Source organism: Pleurodeles waltl, chromosome 3_2 (assembly GCF_031143425.1).
Source record: "Pleurodeles waltl isolate 20211129_DDA chromosome 3_2, aPleWal1.hap1.20221129, whole genome shotgun sequence".
In the NCBI taxonomy this organism is placed as follows: Eukaryota; Metazoa; Chordata; class Amphibia; order Caudata; family Salamandridae; genus Pleurodeles; species Pleurodeles waltl.
The window spans coordinates 3,595,339-3,623,099 of NC_090441.1; positions in this window are offsets into that span (position 1 = coordinate 3,595,339).

Genomic DNA, 27,761 nt, shown 5'->3' on the forward strand with positions numbered 1-27,761 from the left:
CTAGTAAGTATTATTGCAATACAAATCTCGTGTACCTAAGGTTTGTCAATGGAAGCAATTAACACCACAATCCATGCCTAAAACTGCAATATGTGAGAATTCCTGTACAAAATATTTTAGTTCTTCAGGCTTTAACGAGGTGCATTTACAACCTGCTCATAAAGGCCTACTGGCTTTAACAGATGTGTTTTATAATAAATAAATCAAGCCTACTGCCTTTGTCAGAATCGTTTATAAGAGAATTACCAGACTTGTGGCATGTGAAATACCTTTCCCAATGAACTAGTCATTTGCGTGTCATCGTAATCAAATCAGGCCAAATGTATTGAGCATAAGCTTTCCTTCAAGGTAACCATCGGGCAAACTGCAATAAAATTACAAATAAGTACAAAATTATAGTTGTCTAAACAATATAAAATCCCCTCTAAGAAGGCCTAACAAGGGTTATTATAGTGCAAATCTCCTATCTCCATAGTTTGAGTGGGTCACCAGTACCAAAACCCTTGCCTACTACTGTAAATGGTGAGATTCATTGTAGCAGAAACAAGCCTTCCTTAGCACAGTATAGTAAGCCCCCCGTCCCTCACCCCCATTAAAGGCCTATTGGCTTAATAAATGTGTTTTCTACAATGAATAAACCAAGCCTACTGTCTTTATCTAAAAGTATAATAATACAAAGATCAAACTTTGGCATCAGCCATAACGTTTGCCAGTGAACCCATGAATACAACTGGCTTCAAACCATAACCAGCACAATGCACAAAACTGTACAGCCATTATACTTACAGTTATAAATTTACAATTATGTACAACCCACTTCATTAGAAGCATCTGTTGTTTCTGTCCCAGAGTTGCCAATGTCATTAAAATTGCTAAAACAGCTACAAAGGATTCTGGTACCAGCATTTTTTCTAAGCATTTGTAGAATGAAAGGAAACAGGAAAATGGAACGCCTCTGTGTAAAGTGTCCTTTCCTTTGGATACAAGAACCTGAAAAGAGAATTATCTAAGTAATAGGTCTGTGGGGAATAGTCTTGTGTTTATTGTGGCCACAACTAGGAAAGGAGTTTTGAACCATATTTTAATATGCTAGCCACCAGAGGGTACCAGTGGGTACTTCACAGTCCTGAACCACTACATCTGATGTACAATTTATATCCAAAGCACTGTTTAAAATAAGAGACGTTGTAGCAATGAAAATATACAGGCCTGCCGGCTGATGTTTTTTCCAAAACTGACGGCTCCCATTCAACCATACAGTTTTAGCATCCGGGAGTCACTGATGGCTGACACCTGAGTGATGAGTGCCCCACACTTGTATCTGGGAACGGCTACATTGTACTTTCTTGTTCCCTGAGAAAGAGTGGAGAGATGTGGCAGACTGGACTCGGGCATGCAGTGAAACCATAAGCTGTTCTTCTGCTGCTTCAGGACTGTCCCAATGCAGGTGTTCACTGTTCCTTTATTAGCTTTTCCAAGGACAACAAGCACTGGCAATGGAAGTAGGTCTCGCCTATGCAAGAGCTATTGGCTTTGCCAATATGTTTTAGCCATGTTGTACAGCAGTGTGCCACATGTTCAGCATGGCTAAAAGTTAGTGATGTGGAGAAGAGTGGTGTGGAGCACTTCCCCTGATGTATTTCACAGATAACTTTTTTTTAAAGTAGAAACTGTTTGGGATGTTTTAAAAAAAGTACCGACGTGCAGAGAGCGCGAACGCTGGGACAGAGGTCTCTTGTCTCTCGTCTGCCTTCATTCCTGCATAGGCAGCCATTCCTAAAGGGTCACAAATTGCACCCTGTCTCATTAATATTAATGAGGTAGGAGATTGTGCAACCTCCTGAGAATATCCATTTTGAAATACAACAGATTAGTACATCAGTCAGATTGGAAAATTGTTTGGCAGGTTCAAAAAATGTCGATGTACAATTTGTATCCACCTATCCAGAAGTAAATAAGACCTACATAGCCTTTTTAGGGTCAAAGCCTGCGAGTGTATGCACTAGTGCATGCGTCTCGCATGCAAGACACTGTTGTGTTCAGTAAAGGGCTTGGAGTCCACCTGTCGCTCGCCATTTGTTGGTTTGCATGGCACTATTCTTTACAGCCTAGTAATTCATCAAGGCATGTCTGACATCATTTCCGTTCCTCTGTGTGGAGCGGGAATCAAGCTGATTTCAGCTTAATTAGTGCCCATCCGCTGCTCCCAACGTGATTGAGGTACTATTTTGTTATTTTTAACTTCCAGTGTCCCGCAAACCGAAGGTTTCTGACTGGCAAAAAAATGCCCTGCAGGACAAACAAAATTGCAAAGTTTTATTTTTTAAATCGAACTTTCTTTTATTTTGTTAAGTCATCTTTCTTACTTTCCACTCACGTTTTCTTTTGTTTTTGCTCGTGAGTGCTGTTGTCAAAAGATGACAATTAAATTGTTCGAAATATTCGAGACCTATTGTATTGCAAATGCCTGTAATTTAGAGCCATCTGATGCCTTGCAAGCTTCAAGACTTCTTCTCCCGCTTTCCAGATAAACCAAGATAAAACCCGATTCTCAATTTATAGGGACATCCTGCTTGGTGGCTGTCAAGCCACAACACAGAGGATCTCGGACTTCCTGGTCCCCACACCACTCTCAGCAACTTCAGGCTTCCCCAGGAATTACAATGAACAGCTCTCTGGTGACATCTTCAGGCTGTTTCGCTGCACTCTTTATCACGAAGACACTAATGATTGAGAAGATGAACTGGAAACATTTAGTTACCAGAAATTATTTTTACTGACAAACTGAATATCACGAGTGTTTTTAGCAATAGTTTTCATTAATGTCTTTTGTATTTCTTTTATTGATCCGTAACAAACTGGTTTGTGACCAGGATGCCACCTCGAAACAACAGTGACTAGTTCCCATTCGTAAACAAGGGTTGCTCAATCAATTTACGCAACCAATGATTTGTACATGGAAATGCGATCTAATCTATGTACTAATAAGTTGCATTGCGAATCGTACATTCGTATAGAGTCACAAAACAACCTGCCTTATGAATGTTAACTATGCAAGTCACACTTTGAGCTCTCCTGTGATGAGCTGTGTATGCAGGGATGGAGGCCCGTAACTGACAGCAGACTTCCGTCCCTGCATTTGCTTTTCCAAGCGGGAAATGTTTTTCAAGCATCTCTTAAAGTTAAAGGGACTAGTGCTGCTTTAAAAAAAAGAAGTTTCCCATTTGGGAAGGACATGGGTAAGTGCATTTGGACCACTGCCTGCTTCTCCTGAGGATGCTGTCATAAATCCCAAAGGGGGCAGGTTCCCCGTTGCAAACCTAATACCACCCCTTTGAATTGTTGGTATCTGATCAAACCACGGATACATGCCATAGTGAATTGTAATTACAAAGTGGAGCCCTTGGTATGCGCTTTACTTACTGCGATTCTGTATAACTTTAATATACAGCATGGAGCCGTACTGCATTCGCTAATACTGTGATTATGCAAATCTCCGGGTTTGTGACTGCAAAACGTCTGGTACATCAAGCTTTAGATCATTCAAATGTTACATTAGAATAACAAAAATTCTAGCTATCCAGAGCGAGGATTAGCTTCTCTTCTCTTTACTGCCCAAAACACAGCAGCCAATAAAACGTATTTAACCATTGAAATGAAAAACATACTACATAATATTTCAGTGACATCAGATTATTTGCTCAACCATGTCCCTCAACAGCATATAAAATCTGCTGTGTCCATCTTAAAGCCTCTTTCTTTGCAGTATATCCTCACATCACTCGGATCCGTTCAATAACTCAACTGGGAGATTCAAAATGTGACCTCTCCCAGAACACCTGCTTCTGAGAAACAGGAACTGTTAACCCAACAAAACAGCAATCAAGGATTGTTCAACCCCCTGCCTCACCCTTGTTTGTTTTCCGAACCTAGGACAAAGAAAATATCCCATGACACCAATCTATTACCAAAACTATTTCAAGAGAAAAAAGGGGAGAAAGAATAACAATAGGAATACAATAACAATATTGATTATAATGTACTTTTCATTATTCTCATAATAAACATCAGGGTGGGATAATCCTCGCCTCCCTGTCCTTAACCCCTTCGCTGCCAGGCCTTTTCCCCCTCAGGTGCAAAGCCTTTTTTTGGCTATTTGGGGTAGTTCGCGCATAGGCCATCATAACTTTTTCTCCACATAAGCTATCCATGCCAAATTTGCGTCCTTTTTTTCCAACATCCTAGGGACTCTAGAGGTACCCAGACTTTGTGGGTTGCCCTAAAGGAGACTAAGAAATTAGCCAATATACAGCAAAAGTTTTTTTCAAACAAATGAGAAAAAAGGGCTGCAGAAGAAGGCTTGTGTTTTTTTCCCTGAAAATGGCATCAACAAAGAGTTTGTGGTGGTAAAATCACAATCTTCCCAGCTTTCAGGAGCAGGCAGAGTTGAATTAGAAAACTCAATTTTTCAACACAATGTTGACATTTAACGGGACATACCTGATTTTTACTATTTTTTGTGCTTTCAGCCTCCTTCCAGTTAGTGACAGAAATGGGTAAGAAACCAATGCTGGATCCCAGAAACTAAACAGTTCCACAAAGTAGACAAAATTCTGAATTCAGCAAGGGGTCATTTGTGTAGATCCTACAAGTGTTTCCTACAGAAAATAACAGCTGAAATGAAAGAATGTTGAAATTGAGGTGAAAAAACCCAGCAATTTTTCGCCACGTTTTACTCTGTTACCTTTTCCTGCGATGTCAAATTTTTTAAAGCAATATACCGTTACGTCTGCTGGACTCTTTTGGTTGCGGGGATATATAGGGCTTGTAGGTTCATCACGAACCCTTGGTACCCAGAGCCAATAAATGAGGTGCACCTTGCAATGGGTTTTCATTCTATACCGGGTATACAGCAATTAATTTGCTGAAATATAAAAAGTGAAAAATAGGTATCAAGAAAACCGTTGTATTTCCAAAATGGGCACAAGATAAGGTATTGAGAAGCAGTTGTTATTTGCACATCTCTGAATTCCGGGGTGCCCATACTACCATGTGAATTACAGGGCATTTCTCAAATAGACGTCTTTTTTTACACACTGTCTTACATTTGGAAGGAAAATATGTAGAGAAAGACAAGGAGCAATAACACTTGTTTCGCTATTCTGTGTTCCCCCAAGTCTCCCAATAAAAATGGTACCTCACTTGCGTGGTTAGGCCTACTGCTCACAACAGGAAACACAAAATGGACACATCACATTTTTACATTCAAATCTGACATGTTCTTTGCAAAGTGCCTAGCTGTAGATTGTGGCCTCTAGCTCAGTCGGCACCTAGGGAAACCTACCAAACCTGCACATTTCTAAAAACTAGACACCTAGGAGAATCCAAGATGGGGTGACTTGTGGGGCTCTGACCAGGTTCTGTTACCCAGAATCCTTTGCAAACCTCAAAATTTGGCGTTCCCCAAAGTCTCCCGATAAAAATGATACCTCACTTGTGTGGGTGGCCCAGGTACCTGCAACAGAAAAATGCCAAAAACCTGTAGAGATTATGGGGATGGCACAGCCACTTGATAAGCACATATTTTTCTTTTATACATCTTTTAGGTTGACTCTGCTTTGGGGACCCACACAAGTGAGGTATCATTTTACTTGGGAGACTGAGGGGAATGCTGGGTGGTAGGAAATTTGTGCCGCAGCGGTGATCCTACAACGAAAAGTGAGGAAAATATGCTTTTTTAAGCAAATTTTGAGGTTTGCAGAGGAGTCTGGGTAAGAAAATGTTGGGGAATCACGCCGCCAGCCACGGGCCCAGCACATTACAACACTTGCATCAACAGACGGCGCCACTCAAGGGCCCATCACTTTCATACGCCCACATCCCTGATACAGCAATCACACCAGCTGATGAGTGTGTGGACTGGCACCGCCAGCCAAGTGCCACTCCACGCACACCACCAGCCAAGCGGCACCCCACGCACACCGCCAGCCAAGCGCCACCCCACGCACACCGCCTGCCAAGCGCCACCCCACTCACACCGCCAGCTAAGCGCCACCCCACTCACACCCCATCACTTTGGTTTTGTTTTTAAACAACAAAGAAACCACTAATTATAAATAAGTACAAAACTACAAACACAAAAGCTCTAACTGAATAAATGATAGTAATGCCAGCCGAGAAACTGAACATATAAAAATAGAAAACAGCAGTTTACGCTCACAGAATTTCCCAATCATTCTTCTGTGTGTGGTAGCTCATGAAACAGCCACCCACACACAGCACAGGCTTTGAAGGACAATCAGGGCAGTACATCTTAGTCTCCTTCCTAATACCTCTTCGAGCACAGACTCTACATCTCTTAGAAGGAAAGCTTTTTTGGCCGTGGGAGAAATGTGATCAGCAAAGTGACAGTCTTTCAATCTAGCCACATCCTCCACCATTGCATCTCTAGGAACTCTTGCCTGTTCCAGCACAACAATGCTCGCTATGATAGACTCCTGAAATTTCACAAATGTCATCCTTGACTCTGGAGAACTATCCTTGAACACAACAAAAGCATTAAAAGTTGCCAAGTGGAGCAGGTGAACTGCTAATTTCTTATACCAAACATAAGACTTACGAGCAGCAGTGTAAGATTTCAACCTCTGATCTACTCTATCAACACCACCCATGTGCTTATTATAGTCAAAAATGCACACAGGTTTGAACACTTCAGCAACTTGACCCCAAACAGCCACAGGTGAAGTACTCTTATCATGGATGGTAGTTAGCATGTACACATCCCTCCTGTCTACAAATTTCAGAGCTAGCAGCTCATCATTCTGCAAGGCACTGCACTGTCCCTTCTCAAGCTTTTTACAGACAAGCTCTCTTGGATAGCCTTTCCGACTAGAGCAGATTGTGTCACAAGCAACAGTGTCCACTCTGAACAACTCCTTGAACAACTGAACTCCAGTGTAGAAGTTATCTACATATAAATGGTGACCTTTGTTAAACAGTCCTATACCAAGTTCCCACACAATTTTCTCACTAGCTCCAAAAGTGGGAGGACAACTAGGGGGGTCAATATTGGAATCCCTACCAGTGTAGACCCGGAAATTATAAACATATCCTGTACTACTTTCAGACAGCATATACATCTTAATTCCATACCGTGCCCTCTTGCTAGGAATGTACTGTCTAAAAACCAAATTACCCTTGAACAGGACCAAAGACTCATCTACAGATATTTCTTTACCTGGAACATAGATCTCCGAAAACCGATCTACCAAATGATCAAGGACAGGTCTAATCTTAAAAAGACGGTCAGAATCAGGGTGATCTTGTGGCAAGGCTTTAGCATTATCTACAAAATGCAACATCCGAAGAAGAAGCTCATACCGGTTATGACTCATGATTGCAGGAAATGTAGCAGTTGCCATCAATGGACTAGTAGACCAATATGAAGACAGTGATGGCTTCCTTATCAGCCCCATCAAAAAAGTTAAACCCAAAAACTTTTTCAACTCTTCCAGATTTGTGGGAATCTACCGGCTAGCTCTAGAGCGTGGCCTAAATCTGGCAGCGTTATCCCTCAAATACTGCTCTGCATACAAATTAGTCTGCTCAACAATCTCTTCCATAAGTATAATGTCCATTAACAAATCAAAAAAGTTGACGGGCAAAAAGTTTTCCGTATTAACTTGACACCCTGTGAAACCAGTAAACGCAGGCAACTGTGGCTGCTCCATGTTTGGTGTCAGGTCTTCCAATGGGAAGCCTTTCAGCCGCTGGCTGCTGCACCATTGGCACATCAGTGTCCTCCTTTAAAACAGGCCCTTCATCAGTACTGAGAGTGGCTTCATCATCAGATGATTCCTCTCTGACAGAAAATTCACTTCCAGAATCTTGCACTTCCTCCTCTGCCTCAGATGCAGAGTCAGTCTCATAATCGTGGTCCGAAGACGACTCAAAATATACACCAACAACCTGCTGAGTGGTCATCCTACGGCTAGCCATGATCCTTCCTACAAAAAGTAACTGGACAAATGCACCACCAACAACCAGCACTGTGTAAGATAAGTAACAAAGTGTAGCTTTATCACTAAGAGTTATTAACTCAAAAACTATACCGCTCACTTGCCTGAAAAAGCTTGACTCACCAGCAACTACTCTGCACAGCCACAGCAATCACCAATGATATCCCACTAAAAAGAGAAAAAAAGCAAATTAGATATAATACAACACAATAATCATTGTGCATAAATTTAAGGACAATTGCACACACAATCCTGCATTCAGTACACCGCCTACAAACATGTCATTCATGCAAGGCAACAATACTCCTTTGGAGTAAATGTATTTACTTACCTGAAACATGCAACTACATAAACCGCAGGACAACCACTGCCAAAACTGCGACAAGCCACAGCAAAGGAAGCAAAAGCTTTGAACTAGAACAAAAAGAAGAAATAAACTGTTATTATCATAAATGCAAATACTTCGCCACCAACCAATTTAAAATTTTCCCTTGGGTCCAGTGTTCTCTGCTTGGGGGCAGATGGGCCTGAAAAAATAGGTCAATCTGCCCCCAAAGGGGGCAGAAATGCCATAGAATATATTGCCCCCTTGGCCACCCCTCACACACAAAACACACACATGATCCCTGGTGTTAAGTGGATTATGCCCCCCTTGGGGGCAGATGGGCCTAAAAAAAATAGGCTGATCTGCCCCCAAGGGGGGCAGAACTGGTCAATAGTGCTTTTTGCCCCTTGGGGGAGACCCTTGCCCAAGGGGGCGCCCCCAACACACAAACAAAACAAAGGAAGGAAAAAAAATCCCTGACGTCTTCATGGTTTCTGCCCCCCTCCCCCGCTTGGGGCAGAAGAGCCTACAAAAAATAGGTCAATCTGCCCCCAAGAGGGGCAGAAATGGCCTAGATTACATTGCCCCCTTTGGGGGGGGCGACCCTTGCCCAAGGGGCCACCCCCCCACACAAAGCACACACACACACACACATACGATCCCTGCCGGTAAGTGGATTTTGCCCATCTTGGGGGTAGAAAGGCCTAAAAAAATAGGCCGATCTGTCCCCAATAGTGCTTTTAAGACCTTGGGGGTGACCCTTGCCCAAGGGGCCACCCCCCAACACAAAAAATTAACAACAAAAAAACAATCCCTGGTTTCTTGTGGCTTTCTGCCAAGGGGGGCCGAAATGGTGAAAAATAGATTGCCCCCAAAAGGAGAGCGACCCTTGCCTAAGGGGTCGCTCTCCCACACAACAACAACACACACGCACACATACACACTAATTCCCTGTTGTCTAGTGGGCATTCCTGCTGCCCGATCGCATCGCGATTGGGCAGCAGGAATACACAAAGAGACACTGAGGGAAAAGAAAACCCTTTCCTTTCCCTCGATGCCTCTTTCAGAGGGATCCCCCCGCCCGGTGGTAAAACCTACCTCCTTCCCTGAAGACTCATTGGAAGCAAATGGATTCCGGCGCGTCTTTGCACCCTTTCATGATGTCAGCACGCGATCGCGTGCTGACGTCATGAGGGGGTGGAGGGGCAGGTGTGGAAGGGGAAATGATTCCCCTTCCACCTCTGACCTGGGGCGTGGGGCGTGGGGGGACGGCCCTCGGGGGGAGCGCTATCACTTCCCCCGAGGGCCGGTAAATGGACATAATGGTTACGTCCATGGCACCTCACAGGCGCAGCCATGGACGTAACCATTACGTCCATTGCGATCAAGGGGTTAATGGTGTTAAACTTATTTGTTGCGATAGCTAGAAAATGTTTTATTCTATGGCAGGACCGGAGGCTTCAGATTATGCTTGTTCAAAGCTGTCTTACAACAACCAACACCACATCCACAATAGGTTTGTGATAAATTTTGAAAGTGGAGTCTGAAGATCAATCTGCTGCCCCCATGATGTCTTCTAACCTAGAACCTAAAGCAAACAATTTGGACGCCATCGCTCCTCTTAAAGAAAGGGCACCAAAAAGGGAAGTGTCAATGCCTGCTTCCGTCTACAACCATTTAAGCCACCTTACCAAGATGGCTGAAGTGACAGGTTTAAACGGTTTATGCAAGGAAATCAATAATTGCCCCCCTGGAGATTAGTGAAATTCTCTGGTTCGGTCTTTCTACACTTTTACACGTTTGACCACACAGAGTTTATGATGATCTGGAAAAGCAGGATAGGTGACACAATGAGTGTGAGTTTTAGTTCTGTTAGAGCTACGGAAAAGAACCCAGTGGGGAAAATACTCTGCCTGTTAAGTCTAAGGCTCGTACATCCAAAACCCTTTTACATGATACGAGGCATAAGAGGACAGTGAGTTTCGCAGAAAGCTGTTTCTGTGAGAGATCATCATTGTCAGGCCAGGCCCGAAGGAAGCAAAGAACTACATTGACATCCCATAATTCTGCATATTTTGGTTTAGGAGGTTGGATGAGACGGATCCCTCTCAGTAATTTGCAGGCGAGGGGATGTTCACGTACTGGTTTTCCCTTTACATGTTGAGGTCGAGCTGAAATGGCAGACCTGAAATTGTTAATAGAGCTATAATCTAAGCCTTGATTTGCTAGAGACAAAAGAAAATTCACCACAACAGACAAATCTGCGACCAGGGGATCCACAAGCCTCTCGTCGCACCAACAAAGTCATCGCTGCCAAGCTGAGACTTACTGTTTGTGTATACCAGGGGCCTAAGACTGTTTAAGGTAGAATGATTATCTGTCCAATAGACCTGGCATTTGCCAACAGCTCAGAAAACCCTCCTGGTCATCAGATTGAGGTGGTTAGACAGAATTAACAGATGTTGTTGGCCCAAGGGATCTGAAAGAAGGTCCCGGAACATTGGAATCCGAATCGGATTCTGACACAACATCTCCAGAAACAGTGGAAACCAAAGTTGAGTTGGACACCAAGGAATTATGAGAATCAGTTCAGCCAATTGTCATCTGATATGGGAAATTATGGGAAATGACCTGGTGAATCATGGGGAAAGAGGGAAAGGCATACTGAAGGTTCCCGAACCAATTATGGAGGAACGGATCTAACTTTACTGCCATTCGATCCGCCCTCCAACGGACCTTGGGAGTTCAGACGGGGTGCAAACAGATCTATCCTGCAAGGACACCACAGATTGTTGCTCTGCAAAAAGATCAAGGGATGGAGTTTCCAGTCACTGGAATCCCTCAAATATCGAGAATGCCAATCCACTACCACATTTATTTTTCCTAGAAGATATTCTGCAATCACTGAGTTCTTGTTCTGAAGACAAAAATGCCAGAAATCTTTGGCAATCTCCACTAGGGGGGCGGGATTTGGTGCCCCCCAGTTTGTTGATATACAGAACAGATGAGATATTGTCCATCCGCAGAATGATACAACATTGTGAGTTGAGAGGGGACAAAGTTCGGACATCAAATGAGCCAGCGAGAAGTTCCAAACAATTTATGTGTAGCTCTAGTTCCGCTGGGGACCAGCAACCCCCCCTGGACAGAGGACCGCATCGTGCTCCCCATCCTCACTGACTTGTGTCTGACTGGAGCACCACATCTGGAGTGCAACCAAAGATGGCCTTGCCATTCCATGTCTCCATGTGATCTAACCACCAAAGATATCTGTCCCGGCTCCGTGGACAGAGTGATTAGTTTAGAAAAGGAGAAACCCTTCCAAAGATGAAGGATCTTGAGCTGTTGCAGGGCCTGGGAAGATTGCCTGAATGGATGAGGCTAAGAGTCCCACCAATCAAGCAAGGGACCTCAAAGATACTGTAGAAGAGGAGAGTGTTTGTCTCAACTCCCGCTTGATCAATAGGATTTTCTGAGAGGGAAGTTATAATGTCGCTTGGCAATAATTCACTGTGAAACCCGAAAATTCTGTTACCTGGGATGGATACAGACAAGATTTTGGAATGTTGATTATGAATCGTAGATCCTGTATCAAGTTGACTGCCCAGTGTAAATGACAAATCACTTCGTCCCGACCTTGGGCCATGATGAGCATATCGTCCAGATAAATAATAAGACATACACCACGAGCGCTTTGATCACAGGCTTCATCAACATGGTGAAGCACCAAGGGGCAGAAGAAAGTCCAAATGGAAGGGCAGTAAATTTGTACCATTGGGTTCTCCAGCAGAACTGGAGAAAGCGCCTGTGTGGTGGGAACATCGGGACTGACAGATAGCCATACTTCAGATATAGACGCACAAACCAATCTTTTACATCCCTGAGGAAATGAACCCTTCCATCTTGAAGTGGCGATAAACCACTCAAGAACTGAAGGCTCTCAAATTGAGAACCAGCCGAGAACCACCTCCTTTCTTCTGTACCAGAAAGATAGTGCTGACGAATCCCTGGGGGTGAGGAATCGTCTGTACTATGGCCCCATTCTGCAAAAGACTTTGAATTTCTTTGTCTATGAATGACATCTCTTGTTGGGAAAAAGACAAAGGAGTGGGAGGCGTGTCTTGAATGGGATTGTCGTAAAACTCTATCTTGAACCCCTGGACCATCTGTATGACCCATGGATCGCTCAACATTTTTTGTTATTGAAATAAAAAATGACACCATAATTTGGCCAATCTCTGGTGTATCTGCCACTTTGCCTTCCAGTGAGGGATGACGGCATTCAATGTGTAGCTTTGCCCTCACATCTTTCTCGAAACGTTTGCGGAGTCTTCATTGCATGTAATCCGACACTTCCTTGGATGGGCACCTTTCGGTGGACATGGGTGCATAATGGAATTTTGATCGAAATCCGAAAGGCGGTCTGGGTGCGGGCCCTCAAAATGGGTTTTACGACTGCATTTCGCCAGAAGCGGGGGAGCAAGCCCCACTAGAAGTTGATGAAGCCCTTGATTCTGCGTCATCTTGCGTCACTTCTGAGGGTTGAGACAAAGTAGAGGGGCCTGGGTGTCCTATCAACCCATCAGCGTGGTCTGCCAACACTTCTTTAGCCATGGATTGCAGAGGCGCTGAATGAGGGGATTCTTTTTCCACCCTCTGTGGTTCTGACAGTTGCTGAGTGTGTGCCAGGTCTTGAGCTATATGCTCTCAATCTCTGAGGGAAAGATTTGTTAGTGGGTGCCGAAAGGGGCTAAGAGCGGCCACCAAGGTTCTATTGACAGACTCCTGGACGGAATTATCAACGGCCAGGTTGATCCACATGGTATAAGGAAGGTTGAGAAAGAGTCTTTAAAAAGGCTAATTTTCAACTCCCCTTCAAATTATTACAGATGTGTTTGGTTTGTTAGATAAGAGCTTGGTTTGGTACCATAGCTCCTTATTTACCCTATATGTGTCTTTTAGTAGAACTTGTTTAAGTAATCAGCTTTGATGTGCTTGATCTGATTCTGAAGGTGAAAAAGCCATTTGGTGGTAATGTGGCCTGACCGCCTAAGATGGCGGTTATTAAAACGTGCTCTGATCCACCGACCTTGAATCCTAGTCCATCCTTTATGACAATCACCCACCTTACCACGCAGTGTCCCTGAAGTGAAGACACATGATGAGGTGTCTGGGACTCGTGGATGAGAGGAAGCAGGACTAGGAGCGTGCACGGCCCCAGAGGGCGCTGGGCCAGGGCCTATAGTCTCGGATGCGGTAGGGTGTGACACTGTGGCCTCGGCTGCTCTCACGGCCCGAGACTGTGAACGACATGGATAACCCACCTTCAGTGCGGCCTCCTGGATGCAATGCAGAGACATGTTTAATCAAATGCAACATGGTCACCCTTTTACATGTTACGAGGCATGGTGGCAATGGTGGCAATGACAAAATGCCTTGCATCTACAACCCCCATCACAACCAGTGATGTGCAGGAGTTGCCCTGTCCACGAGATATATGGGACCTCAAGCACTGGTACCTGTTTTCATTACAAAGGAATACATTGGGGCGTGATGGTGGTGTAGCCCTATTGGTGATGCTCATCAACCCACAGGAGTGGGGAAGTTATGATTTCTATTTGTTGTGTATTGTTTTTATGGTTGGCACCCTTGGCTTCCATGCAGAATCCTGGTATATCCTCCTCATATGCTGCACTTTCTCCCACCGGATGACCACTGGCACCAACGTAGCCCTGTCTACCCAAATTACTCTGATGTCCTAGAATGTAAATGGAATGTTAGACAAATTTAAGACAACTGATACCCTTCACAATGCCAGATGTCTTAAGGCGGACATCCTTTTTTGCCAAGATACTCACCTTGTAGGGAACAAGGTCCCCTTTCTGGCCCACTATGTGGCTAAAGGATCCAGGGAAGTGGCCATATTGATAAGGTGCCATATCCAGTACGAGGTTCAGAGGACGTGGCTAGACCACAGAGGCAGGTATGTTGCCTTTATGGGCTTTCTCAAAGGAGACCCATTATCTCTGATTAATATTTATGCTCTGCCCCCTACTAACCTCCTCTGTGCTGCTCGGGGAGTCTCTTCATAAACTTCAAACTCAGGAAGGGGAGAAGAAGAAACGCTCATTGCTGCAACTCTTTGTAGAAGCCCTTCGCCTTGCAGGCACATAGGCCCTCATTATTACTTTGGCGGTAACTGTTGTCTATCGCCACCTCGACAGCCACCAACATACCATCGCCGTGGCTACCAGCCGCCCACCCGCATTATGACTGTAGACAGAATTCCCTGGACGGCGGTAAGGTGGCCAGCAAAACACCGCCGACCGTATCATGATCCATGATACGGCCTGGCAGTGTTTTGCTAGTGGACGCTGCTGCTGGCAGCAGCGCCGTGTCCCGTCTCCTGCCGGAGGACCCCCTGCAAGCAGGTAAGTCGGGTTCTCCAACAGGAGAGGAGAGTGGGGGTGGTGTGTGCCTGTGTGGGAGGGGTGCGGGGGGATCTGTTTGTGTATGCGTGCACGTGGGTGTGAGTCGCGTTGACTGCGTGCATGAATAACTGAATGTGAGTGTACGTGTATGTTGTGTGTTGTGAATGCGTGTGTGCGACAATGTATGTTGGTGTGTGTTGCGGTGTGTGGGTTTGTTTGTGTGCATGCGTCGGTGGATGTGGGTATGCGTGTGAAGGAGGGGGAGTGTGGGGAAGGACTCTGGGGAGATATCCTAAGATATAGGACTACTTGAGCACGAAGACTGGGCAGAGACTAGAACTTCTCAGAGGCAGGTAGTGTTAGCCACATGACTATGCCTTATTCAGTCACACTTTGTAGTTTTTTTAGGCATATGTCGGTTTCCACACCCCATTACTTGCCATATTGTCTATCAATAGGCAATCTGCCAGATAAGAGTATAAAAGTGTGTGAAGTGTTAGACATGCTGAAATTGAAGCAGAACTCAGTCCATCTAATTATAAATTTGACGTATTTTATCCCATTTACAAACAAAAGCACAGGAAGTACATGCTCTACCAGGATTGGGGCATATCGCCTAAAACACATCTGTCTCCAGGTTAGGGGGAAAAAATCACCCCAAGCAAACCCTCAAGATTAGTGATGATTCTGAACCTTTTGTGCATTAAAATACTGTAAATATCCCCACTTTGACATTTACATGTTCATTAGTCATGTAGTCTGATTGAGTTGGGCACAACATCACAAATGTGATGGATATCCTGTCCACCTTATTAAATATGGGATGGAGTACCACGTGCTGTACATAATAGGGATATGGCAGGTCACTGACAAGTTCCACAAACATCTAGAGGTACAGGGCCAAAGGCTAAGTTCCTTTGTCTGGTTGTGGAACTCCTAGATGACTTGCACTATCCTTATTATGTATGACAGGGGGTACTTTATTCCTTGTAATACAATGTCACACCATCACCTTTTTCGCAAACCACTTAAAACCTTGCTGCCCATATAGAAAAAAGAGCATGTTTTCAAACACAAAGAATAAATTAGAATCTCTAGTGCAAAAAATAAACATACCAAAAAAGCTGCTAGATAATTGTTGCAAAAATACATTAGAATCAGTTTTATACAAGTCAGTATTTTAAATAAAGGCACTGTAGCGCATAATGTGTAGTAATATGCAGAAAGATTCTAACTTTTCTATAATCACCAAAGGAAATCCTTTATGATTGTCCCTTTACAGCTAGAAAAACAGAGCAAAAGAAAGAAAGGCCACATTTTCATAGCTGCATTAATTATGCTCTGTAACCTGACTTGCCTTTTCCCAGGCTACAGACTCTGGCAGCAGACATTGTGATGCCAAAACTTGACTGGAATAAGTAATTACAGGTGAGCCTCTATGTCATTTCTTTATACTAGGTGACTGGATGCATACAAAAAGAAATTGAAGATGTGTTTTTATAAATGGGTTGCAGAATCCCATGTATTAAAATTGCATTATTTCTAGTGCTGAAAAGAAGGGAAATTATGCTGAATTTGGATTGTGGGATCTGGCGGACCCAGTGAAATATGCTGAATTTGTCCTTGTGTTCCCTTTCTGATACTGGGACACAATTCAGCAGTGCCCTCACATTGTCTGCATTCTGTGCAGTGTAGCAACCTGCAGGCATGAAGGGGGTGTTCTTATTCTCACTTTCACCTAGGCACAAACAAAGGTGTTATTTATAGGGCCACCAACCCTTCTTTTGTTCAAGTATCATTCTGGCTCTGTGCCATCTGGAGCCTAAAAACTAGATGTCAATGCAATTGAAGGAAACCAAGGCATATAGGTGGTCATTCCAACCCTGGCGGTCCATGACCGCCGGGTTGGAGGACCGCGGGAGCACCGCTGACAGGCCGGCGGTGCTCCCAAGGGCATTCCGACCGCGGCGGTAAAGCCGCGGTCGGACCGGCAGCACTGGCGGGCTCCCGCCAGTGTACCGCCGCCCTTTTGAATCCTCCAAGGCGGCGCAGCTAGCTGCGCCGCCAAGGGGATTCCGACCCCCCCTACCGCCATCCAGTTCCCGAGGGTCCGCCCGCCGGGAACCGGATGGCGGTAGGGGGGGTCGCGGGGCCCCTGGGGGCCCCTGCAGTGCCCATGCCACTGGCATGGGCACTGCAGGGGCCCCCGTAAGAGGGCCCCTAAATGTATTTCACTGTCTGCTGTGCAGACAGTGAAATACGCGACGGGTGCAACTGCACCCGTCGCACAGCTTCCACTCCGCCGGCTCGATTCCGAGCCGGCTTCATCGTGGAAGCCCAGGCCGCCCGCCAGCCCAGCGGGAAAGTCAGAATTACCGCCGCGGTCTTTCGACCGCGGAACGGTAACCTGACGGCGGGACTTTGGCGGGCGGCCTCCGCCGCTCGCCAAGGTCAGAATGAGGGCCATAGTCTATCACTTCACAAGCACTTTAGAGAAGCTATGACTTGGAGGCAGGTTTTTGCCTTTGTTCAAACCGCCCCCTGTAAGAGATGTACATGCACTGTAAGAACGCAAGCTTTATCTATTACACTAATGATATAAATGGCACATACTAATTTTTTTTTATTTAGTTCTTTTACAGTGCCACACATCCCAGAGTAGGGTGTCAGCACTTTAAATCACACACATAAACACAATAAATCATTCAAGTGGGTAAATCAGTGACCATAACATATTACTTAAAAGAGGGTTGTAAGATGTGGGAATCATATACTGCCCATACTTGTAGACATTATGGTGGTCATTATGACATTGGGAGTGAATGATAAAGTGGTGGTAATACTGCCATCAGGCTGGTGGTAAATACTGCCAAATTATGACCATGGCAGTGATACTTCCCATAGACAGCCAAGGGTGTTAACAACACTGACCATGGCGGTAACATACTGCCCACCATATTATGATATAGCAAACCGCCATGATTTCCGGGGTGGTACCAAAGCCATCAAAAGCCTGGCGGAAGCAGAACACAGAAAACGAAAGACTCCCCAACAGGTACACAGAGGACTCCACCATGGAACAGGAACTTCAAGTCTTCCCGATGCTATTCTACACCATGGCCCTCATGGAACACCAACGCCGACAAAGACGAGGACAGTGAGTACAGCCACCTAGCACACAAGGGAGGGAGGAAAAGGAGAGTGACACACACACTCACAACACACACCATTCACACACACATAACACACAGAACCAGCAGCAGAGTTAAACCAATGTCACAGGACACACGTTAAAATAAAACAAAGAAAACTACGAGAAGCACCAAACACTGTAATTTGATGCCAACAGCCACCATATTGACCATTTGATTCTAAATGCAGGCGACAATGTTCAGAATGGGCCAATGACCAGTCCAAAGTACAAAAGGGCCACATGGCTACAGGGCACAATCCAAGGCCCAACTTGACCCCTGACAACTTCCGGAATCCACTGTTCAGGGGCATCAAGTTGGAAATGGGCAGGCACCTCAGGGGGAAGGAGGAGGGGAGGGGGGCACCTCGGCTGAAGTGGGAAACATGCCCACTGGTTCTGGAGGGGGCTCCCTGCTCATTTGTCTTTGTGGGGGAGTGGACGACCACAGTCATTGAAGTGGGGAACTTGCCCACTGGTTCTGGAAGGGGTTCCATGCCTATTTGTCTTTGCTGGGGAGTGCACGGCCACAGTCACTGAAGTGGGAAACTTGCCCACTGATTCTGGAGGGGGCTCCATGCCCATTTGTCCTTGCTGGGGAGTGCAAGGCCACAGTCTCTGAAGTAGGGAACTTGTCCACTGGTTCTGGAGGGGTCTTCATGCCCATCTGTCCTTGCTGGGGAGTGCATGGCCACAGCCACTGAAGTGGGGAACTTGCCCACTGGTTCTGGAGGGGGCTCCTTGTACAACAGTCCCTGTGGGGTGGCAACATGCCCTCTGCTGGAGGCGAGGGCTGCTGTCCCTGTGTTGGAGGTGGAGGCTCCTTGCCCTGTGCTGGAGGTGGGGGCTCCCTGCTCTCTGCTGGAGGCTGCTGTGTCTCTTCTGGAGGTGAGGGCTACAGTTCTCTGCTGGAGGTGAGGGCTGCTATGTCTCTGCTGGAGGTGAGGGCAACTGTGCCTGTGCTGGAGGTGGAGGCTCCTTGCCCTCTGCTGGAGGTGAGGGCTGCTGTGCCTGTGTTGGAGGTGGAGGCTCCTTGCCCTGTGCTGGAGGTGGGGGCTCCCTGCTCTCTGCTGGAGGCTGCTGTGTCTCTTCTGGAGGTGAGGGCTACAGTTCTCTGCTGGATGTGAGGGCTGCTGTGTCTCTGCTGAAGGTGAGGGCTGCTGTGTCTCTACTGGAGGTGAGGGCTGCTCTGCCTCAGCTGAAGGTGAGGGCCGCTGTGTCTCTGCTGGAGGTGAGGGCTGCTGTGCCTCAGCTGGAGGTGGGATCTCCTTGCCTTCTGCTGGTGGAGTGGGCCTCTTGCCTTTCTTTGGTGGTTGAATGGGCCTCTTGCCTTTCATTGGTAGTTGAGTGGGCCTCTTGCCTTTCATTGGTGGTTGAGTGGGAACCTTCACTTTCATTGGTGGTTGAGTTGGAACCTTCCCTTTTATTGTTGGTTGAGTGGGAACCTTCCCTTTTATTGGTGATTGAGTGGTAACCTTCCCTTTCATTGTTGGTGGAGTGGGATCCTTCACTTTCATTGGTGGTTGAGCGGGAGCCTTCCCTTTATTTGCTGGTGGAGGGGGATCCTTGGCAATCTTTGCTGGTGGAGGGGGTTCCATGTGTCCCCTCTTGTGACGGGTCCCCTTGGCCTTTGACATGACACTTCTGTCCTTGCTTCCAGGACTAGGAGATGCCTCCAGTGTCCATGTCTCCTGTCTCTTGCTTTTCACCACCCTAGTCCTCCCTTTCTGAGCCGGAGGTGTGCTCTCAGTAGGAGTGGAAGCCATCACACTCTGGGGCCCCTTGTGTCAGCAGCTGATGATTTGATGGGAGCAGTGGTAGACTGTTTGGCTGAGGTGGTGGGCTTAGTTGTTGGGAACCTGCTCTTATGGGCAGGACAGGGGGGTGGTGGGGGAGGGAAGAGGTCAAGACGTGCAAGGAAAAGCTTATTAGGGGCGTTGGGGTGGGATGTGGGAGGAGGGATGGGATAGTAGGTTGAGGGAGTGGTTGTCAGAGGTGTACGGCTGCTGGACTTGTGTGCGGGTGCATGGACAGTGTGCGTATGTGAGGTGGGTGGCTATTGGGTGTCTGAGTGCATGCGTTTGTGTCTCTTGGGGGGGGCAGGCAGGGCAGGAGAGGACAAAGGGGATGCGTGAATGGATGTTGTGGAGGTGTTTGTAAGAGAGGTGTGTGTGCTGCATGATGTGGAGATGGTGCTGGTGGCTGTTCATGCAGTGCATGCAGGTGTGAGTGCGGATGTGACTGTAGGGGGAAAGGGGGAGACAGTGGAGGCAGTGGATGTGGTTGTGTGTGCAAGTGTCTGTTGTTTGTTGTCTGTGCTTGTGGCCTGAAGTGTGCTGCCTGTGTTTAACTGTGCTACTCTTGTGTGATGTTTTGTGTGCATGCTTGCCTGTATCTGTGCCTAGGACAATCTCCGTCGGGCCACCAACCCACTGTGGATGACCTCTAAGTATTGCATTGCTGCATCTGGGATGCCAGCCCCTGGATGGCATTCACTATGGTTGACTGCCCTACAGAGATGTATCTCAGGGGGTCAACAGGCTCCTCACTGAGGGCAGCAGGGCTCAATGGGGCAGGGCCTGAGGTGCCTGGGGTGAAGGAGATGCCCACCGTCCTGGGTGAGCAGGCACGGGAAACTCGGTGGGGGGCTACTGGGAGGGCGGTGCTGGTATGGGGGGTGGTGGCTGTATCTGTAGCTGGGGTGGTTCCAGAGGTGTCCGCCACCACCAGGGAGCTTCCATCAGAGGCGGAATCAGAGTCAGTGTTGTCACCTCCTGTCTCTGCCGTGGTGCTCCCCTCGCCCTCCGTCCCACTGGTCCCCTCAGCATTGGTGGACTCTGCCTCCTGGGTCCTGTGGGATGCAGATCCCTCAGCAGCTGGTGCCCCTGCTCCTTCGCCAGATGATGCTAATGCACAAATGGACAGGATGACTGAAGGAAATTGGGGGGGGGGAGAAATGGAGCACTGGGTCAATTACAGCAACAACACCACAGCTGGCATACACAGTACCATCATACACAGTGATCAGGATTGAGCACTATGCATCAAACTGGCATTATATTAGCCACAGCAAGATGACAGCCAACCACCGTCAACTGCACCCCTCCTGGGACCCACTAAGCCCTGTCTGACATGGAATGCTACCTATCTAGGTTACCAGATTTTGCTATACACCCATTTACCTTGAGCTGGATCACACAGCAATGGCTGAGCTGGCAATAAGGGGCACCCACTAAATGAAACCCAACACCAGGATCCCATGTCACCCAAAAATAATTGTTGTCACACTCACTGTACTCACCCCCTTGTGGCTGCTGTGCTACCCTCAAGCACCCATCCAGATCTGGATAGGCCACTGCCAGTATGCAGGCCATCAGGGGGGTCAGGTTCCGACTAGCACCCCGCCCTCGTTGGGAGGTCATCCCCAGGAGGAACTCCGCGGTCTTCCGGGCCCAGCATCGAAGGTCCTCCCACCTTTTCCTACAGTGGGTGCGCACCTGCTATAGACCCCCAGGGTCTGCACCTCCTTAGCAATGGCACACCTCAATACCTTCTTCTGATGGGCACTGACCTGCAGAGGTAATACAGACGGGAGGACACCATTAACCATACAATCCATCCTGTCACATATATGGCCCACAAATACCATTTCCCTCTCCATTGGCACACACATCACCCGAAGCACTGCATGTACACTACCACCAGACATACCCCCCACCCATATTACACACTGCTAGCAAACACATCTCCATGCAACCTTGTCACATGCATCATGCCCATGATGTACTCATCTGTTGGTCTGGAGGCCCATACAGCTGTTCATAGAGGGGTAGGACCCCATCCACCAGGTGCTCTAACTCCTCCGAAGTGAAGGCAGGGGCCCTTTCCCCTGTCACACAGGCCATGGCATGACCCATACACAGGTCACAGCAGCACACAGAAAATGGACAGAAAATGGTGGTCACGGCCGCGGCGGTGTACACCGTCACCACCGCCGGTGATCCCCATTTGACACTGTACTCCATGGAGCCCCATTTTAGCCAATGAGGAATAACACGGCGGTGCAAGTCCGCCTTCCGCAATGATACCCAACACCATAGTTACGGGGCAGGAGGTCGCCATTTTATGGTGATGGACAACATTCAGAAATTGGAAACTGCGTCATTGCTATAAATTGCACATACATTGCCATTCACATTGTCCGATTACAAACTGTTAGAAATGGGATCTTTGGTTGGCAGTCAGGTTTTCCCCAGTCCAAGCAAGGACCCTCACTCTAGTCTGGGTAAAGGATAATCACCCTCAGCTAACCCCCGCTCACCTCCTTGGTAGTTTGGCATGAGCAGGCAGGCTTAACTTCAGAGTGCTAGGTGTAAAGTATTTGTACCAACACGCACCGTGACTTAAAGAAAACACTACAAAATCACATAACAGAGGTTTAGAACTATCAAAAATATTTATCTAAACAAAACAAGACCAAAACAACAAAAATCCACCATACACAATTCAAGTTATTAATTAAAAAGCAAAAAGAGTCTTAAATCCTTTTGTTAACAGATAAAACACTGCTAGCATTGAAAATTACCTGGGTAGCGGCAAAATAACATGCACAGGCGAGTGCGAGTCGAAAAAGGTAAGCAGTGCGTCGATTTCTCACCCGTAAGCGAGATCATTCGTCGTTTCTCCTTCTCCGGTCGGGCTGGCGTGTGTCATTTTTCCTCCCCACAGGGGAGCGATGCGTCGATCGAGGCAGCACTCGGGTCCGGGCAGGCGTTGCGTTGTTTTTCCGTGCCCAGCAAGGTTTGCATTGAAAATCCTACAGCACGGTGATAGCAAAACCACGCTGTGTGGGTTGCGACGTTACCAGCCTCCATCAGCAGCGCAACGTTTCTTCAGCAGTGTGTGTCAATCTTCCAGCCGTGCTGCAAGCACTGCGTCGATTTCAGCTGCAGAGCTGGCGGTGCGTTGTTTCTTCAGCTGCGTCTCAGAGGTTGCATCAGAAATTTCCCAGCACAGCAGTCTGTGCGCGGATTTTCAATCTTGGTCTGCCAGCTTCACCTGTCAAGGCCCCAGGAACTGGATAGGGCACCACTTGACAGGGCAGGAGTTTAGGTGCTGGCAGGGGAAGTCTTTGATGGCCATGAGACTTCAACAACAGGAGGCAAGCTCAGGACAAGCCCTTGGAGATTTCTTCACAAGCAGGAATGCACAACAAAGTCCAGTCTTTGTCTCCTTTCACCAGGCAGACGCAGCAACTGCAGGATAGCTCCACAAAGCACAGTCACAGGCATGGCAGCACTTCTCCTCAGATCTTCAGCTCTTCTCCAGGCAGAGGTTCCTCTTGATGTCCAGAAGTGATCTAAAGTCTGTGGTTTTGGGTGCCCTTCTTATACCCATTTTGCCCTTTGAAGTAGGCTTACTTCAAAGAAAAGCCTCTATTGTTTGTGAAATCCTGCCTTGCCCAGGCTAGGCCCCAGACACACACCACTGGGTTGGAGACTGCATTGTGTGAGGGCAGGGACAGCCCTTTCAGGTATGAGTGACCACTCCTCCCCTCCCTCCTAGAACAGATGGCTCATCAGGATATGCAGGTTACACCCCAGCTCCCTATGTGCCACTCTCTAGAGAGAGGTGCAAACAGCCCAACTGTCAAACTGACCCAGACAGGGAATCCACAACCAGGCAGAGTCACAGAATGGTTTAAGAAAGAAAATGCTCAATTTCTAAAAGGGACATTTCTAAACACACAGGGGGTCATTCCTAGATTGGCAGGCGGCGGTCGCCGCCCGCGAAGAGGGAACCGCCAGAAGACCGTACCGCGGTCAAAAGACCGCAGCGGTCATTCTGAGTTTCCCGCTGGGCTGGCGGGCGACTGCCAGAAGGCCGCCCGCCCGCCCAGCGGGAAACCCCCTTCCACGAGGATGCCGGCTCCGAATGGAGCCGGCGGAGTGGAAGGGGTGCGACTGGTGCAGTTGCACCCGTCGCGATTTTCAGTGTCTGCCATGCAGACACTGAAAATCTATGTGGGGCCCTGTTAGGGGGCCCCTGCAGTGCCCATGCCAGTGGCATGGGCACTGCAGGGGCCCCCAGGGGCCCCACGACACCCGTTCCCGCCAGCCAGGTTCTGGCGGTGAAAACCGCCAGAACCAGGCTGGCGGGAAGGGGGTCGGAATCCCCATGGCGGCGCTGCTTGCAGCGCCGCCGTGGAGGATTCCCTGGGGCAGCGGGAAGCCGGCGGGAAACCGCCGGCTTCCCTTTTCTGACCGCGGCTTTACCGCCGCGGTCAGAATGCCCCCGGAAGCACCGCCAGCCTGTTGGCGGTGCTTCCTCCGTCACCTACCCTGGCGGTCATAGACCGCCAGGGTAGGAATGACCCCCACAATCTTAAAATCAACTTTACTAAAAGATGTATTTTTAAATTGTGAGCTCAGAGACCCCAAACTCCACATGTCTATCTGCTCCCAAAGGTAATCTACACGTTAATCATATTTAAAGGCAGCTCCCATGTTAACCTATGAGTGAGATAGGCCTTGCAACAGTGAAAAACGAATTTGGCAGTATTTCATTGTTAGGACATATAAAACACATTAGTATATGTCCTACCTTTAACATACACTGCACCCTGCCCATGCAGCTACCTAGTTCCACCCTTAGGAGTGTCTTACATGTAACCAAAGGGAAGGTTTAGGCCTGGTAAGTGGGTACACTTGCCAAGTCGAATTGGCAGTTTAAAACTGCACACACAGACACTGCAGTGGCAGGTCTGAGCTATGTTTACAGAGCTACTAAGGTGAGTGGCATAACCAGTGCTGCGAACCCACTAGTAGCATTTGCTTAGCAGGCCCTGGGCACCTCTAGTGCACTGTACTAGGGACTTACCAGTAAATCAACTATGCCAATCATGGATGAACCAATTACATACACATTTTGTATAGGAGTACTTGCACTTTTAGCAAATGATAGCAGTGGTAAAGTGCCCAGAGTAACAAAAACAGCAGAAACAGAGTCCATCACACATCAACAACCTGGGAAACAGAGGCAAAAAGTTAAGGGAGACCACACCAAGGATGCCAAGTCTAACACATACATGTTCTATGTACACTATGTACACTGAGGTGGTGGTTCCATTGTTCAGATTGTGACACCCTACTCACTCGTGTCCCTTAGATACCTACTACTGCGGAGAAATAGGAGGCTACACTGGAGGACAGGCACATAATACTGACCTATAGACTGGACAGGGCCACAATCACAGAGCTGTGTACTTAATTGGAGCCTGATATGATATCAGCTATCTGTCATCCTATTGGGATCCCCCCTTTCTATTAGTGCTCCATTTCCTGGCAACTGGTTCTTTCCAAGTGACATTGGGCTTGGCAGCAGGAATGTCACAGCCAATGTTCTAAATAGTGCTGGGAAGGGTTTTGTCTGCCTTGGTCAAACACATGTGCAGCTACATCGCTTTCCCCCAAGTGAAATATTTGGCCACTGTGAAGGCTGGATTCTATGCAATGGGACATTTACCAACTATTATTGGAGCGATTGACGGAACATATATTGCATTTGTCCTTCCCTGGCACAATGAACAGGTATTCAGGAATCAAAAGAGTTCCCACTCACTCAATGTGCAAATGGTGTGCCTGGCTGACCAGTACATTTCACATGTCACTGCCAAGTATCCTAGGTCGGTGCATGACGCCTTTGTCCTGAGGAATAGCAGCATCCCAAATGTGATGGCACATCTACAGAGTCACAGGATGTGGCTAATAGGTGAGCCAGAGTCCCCACCCACTGTATGTCAGTGTATGCCTTTAGGAGTCATCCCCCATACCATTGTGTAAGGCTAATGTTTGTCCCTCAATACTTGCAGATGAATCTGGCTACCCAAGCCTATTGTGGCTCCTGACCCCTGTGCGGAATGCCAGGACAGGTGCTGAGAATCAGTATAATGATGCACATGCGCGAACCATAGAAGGTATCGTCAGCCTCCTGAAGGCCAGGTTCAGATGCCTCCATCTTACAGATGGCTTCTTGTGCTACTCCTCTGAGAAGGTTTGCCAGATAGTGTAGCATGCTGCATGTTGCACAACCCGGCCCTCAGATGACATGTGCCTTATCTGCAGGAGGAGGAGATTGGAAATGGCCCTGTGGCAGCAGTGGACCCTGAGGACAGTGAGGATGAGGAGGCAGAGGATGAGGATGTGGACAACAGAACATCAGTTGTACGGCAGTCCAATGACACACAGGTAAGACAGTAGAACTGATCATTCCTCTGATTATTTAGCCTTTCAGTGTGGCTATAGCATGATGGCAGTCAATTCCTTTGCATCTCAACTGATTGTCACCTATGCATTCTCATTTTGCAAATGTTGGTGTTAAAACTACATGTACTGATGTGATGACTACAGACAGCTACAGGTTATTATTTGTATCCTATCACAGAATTCAGGTCATTAGCACAAGATGTAACTGTTACCATAATCGCACATTTCCTTCACATCAAGCACTATCACTCAAGTTGTGTTCAAGGGTGTTTATTGTTGACCAACAAAATGATCTTTCAAAAGCAGTAGCCTATTTACCTAAATACATTAAATTCAAAACTGTGATCTGCATGTTACACAATGTACTTTGCAGAAGGCACATTATACCTCTAAGATACTCTGGCCCTCATTACAACCCTGTTGGTAAATCCCGCTTTCCGCTGTGCAGAAGACCGCCAACATACCACTGCGGCCGCGGAATTCCGCTACAGGTATTACGACCCACAGCTCGGAATCCACCACAACACAGACACCCACACAAGTCTGCCACACCAAAGGTCAGTGATAAACTGGCGATACCAAAACCAACACCGTCACGCCAACAGGAATACGCCCACACTATCACGACACACGAATCAACGCGGCGGTCATTCAACCGTGGAAATCCATTGGCAGTACACACCGCCGCGCTCAAAATATACACACACTTACAAAACATTAAACCACATTGGACAATTTGAAATACACACCTGATACACATACACACACCACACCCACACACCCAATCCAATATAAAGCACACACCCACATCACCCACAAACCTTTACAACCAAAAATTTGAAAGAAGGCCAGAGAGAGAGAGACTACCTAAAACAACACCAGCATCCACAGACACACAACACCATCACTTACACAAGATCCACGTACCTCAAACAACACACACCAACACATCCCCTCACACATCACAACCCACACCACCTCACACAGCACCCACACCACATCATGGCACCTCAAAGACACCCCAATCGTCCGGGTAGAGCCATAGCTATTCGGATCACAGGTGCAGCAGACATCCATTGCAAGGAAGATGGAGCTATGGCGCAGAATTGTCGACAGGGTTAACGCAGTGGGACAGCATCCAAGAACACAGGATGACATCAGGAAGAGGTGGAACGACCTACGGGAGAAGGTGCGTTCCGTGGTATCCAGACACCAGATTGCTGTACAGAGGACTGGCGGTGGACCCCCAGCTCCTCCTACACAACTAACAACATGGGAGGAGCAAGTCTTGGCAATAATGCATCCTGGGGGCCTCGCAGGAGTAGCAGGAGGACTGGACTCTGGTAAGACACATCTTTACTACTTTATCCCCCACACCCCACCTGCATGCCATCACATTCTGCCACCCTCACCCTCACACCCATCACCCCAACAACCCACAGATACCCCACTAACACAACCCACACATCCCAAAACCAAGCCCTGCATGTAACACCAATGCATGGACACCCATCTCCAAAGCATGTCCAGTAC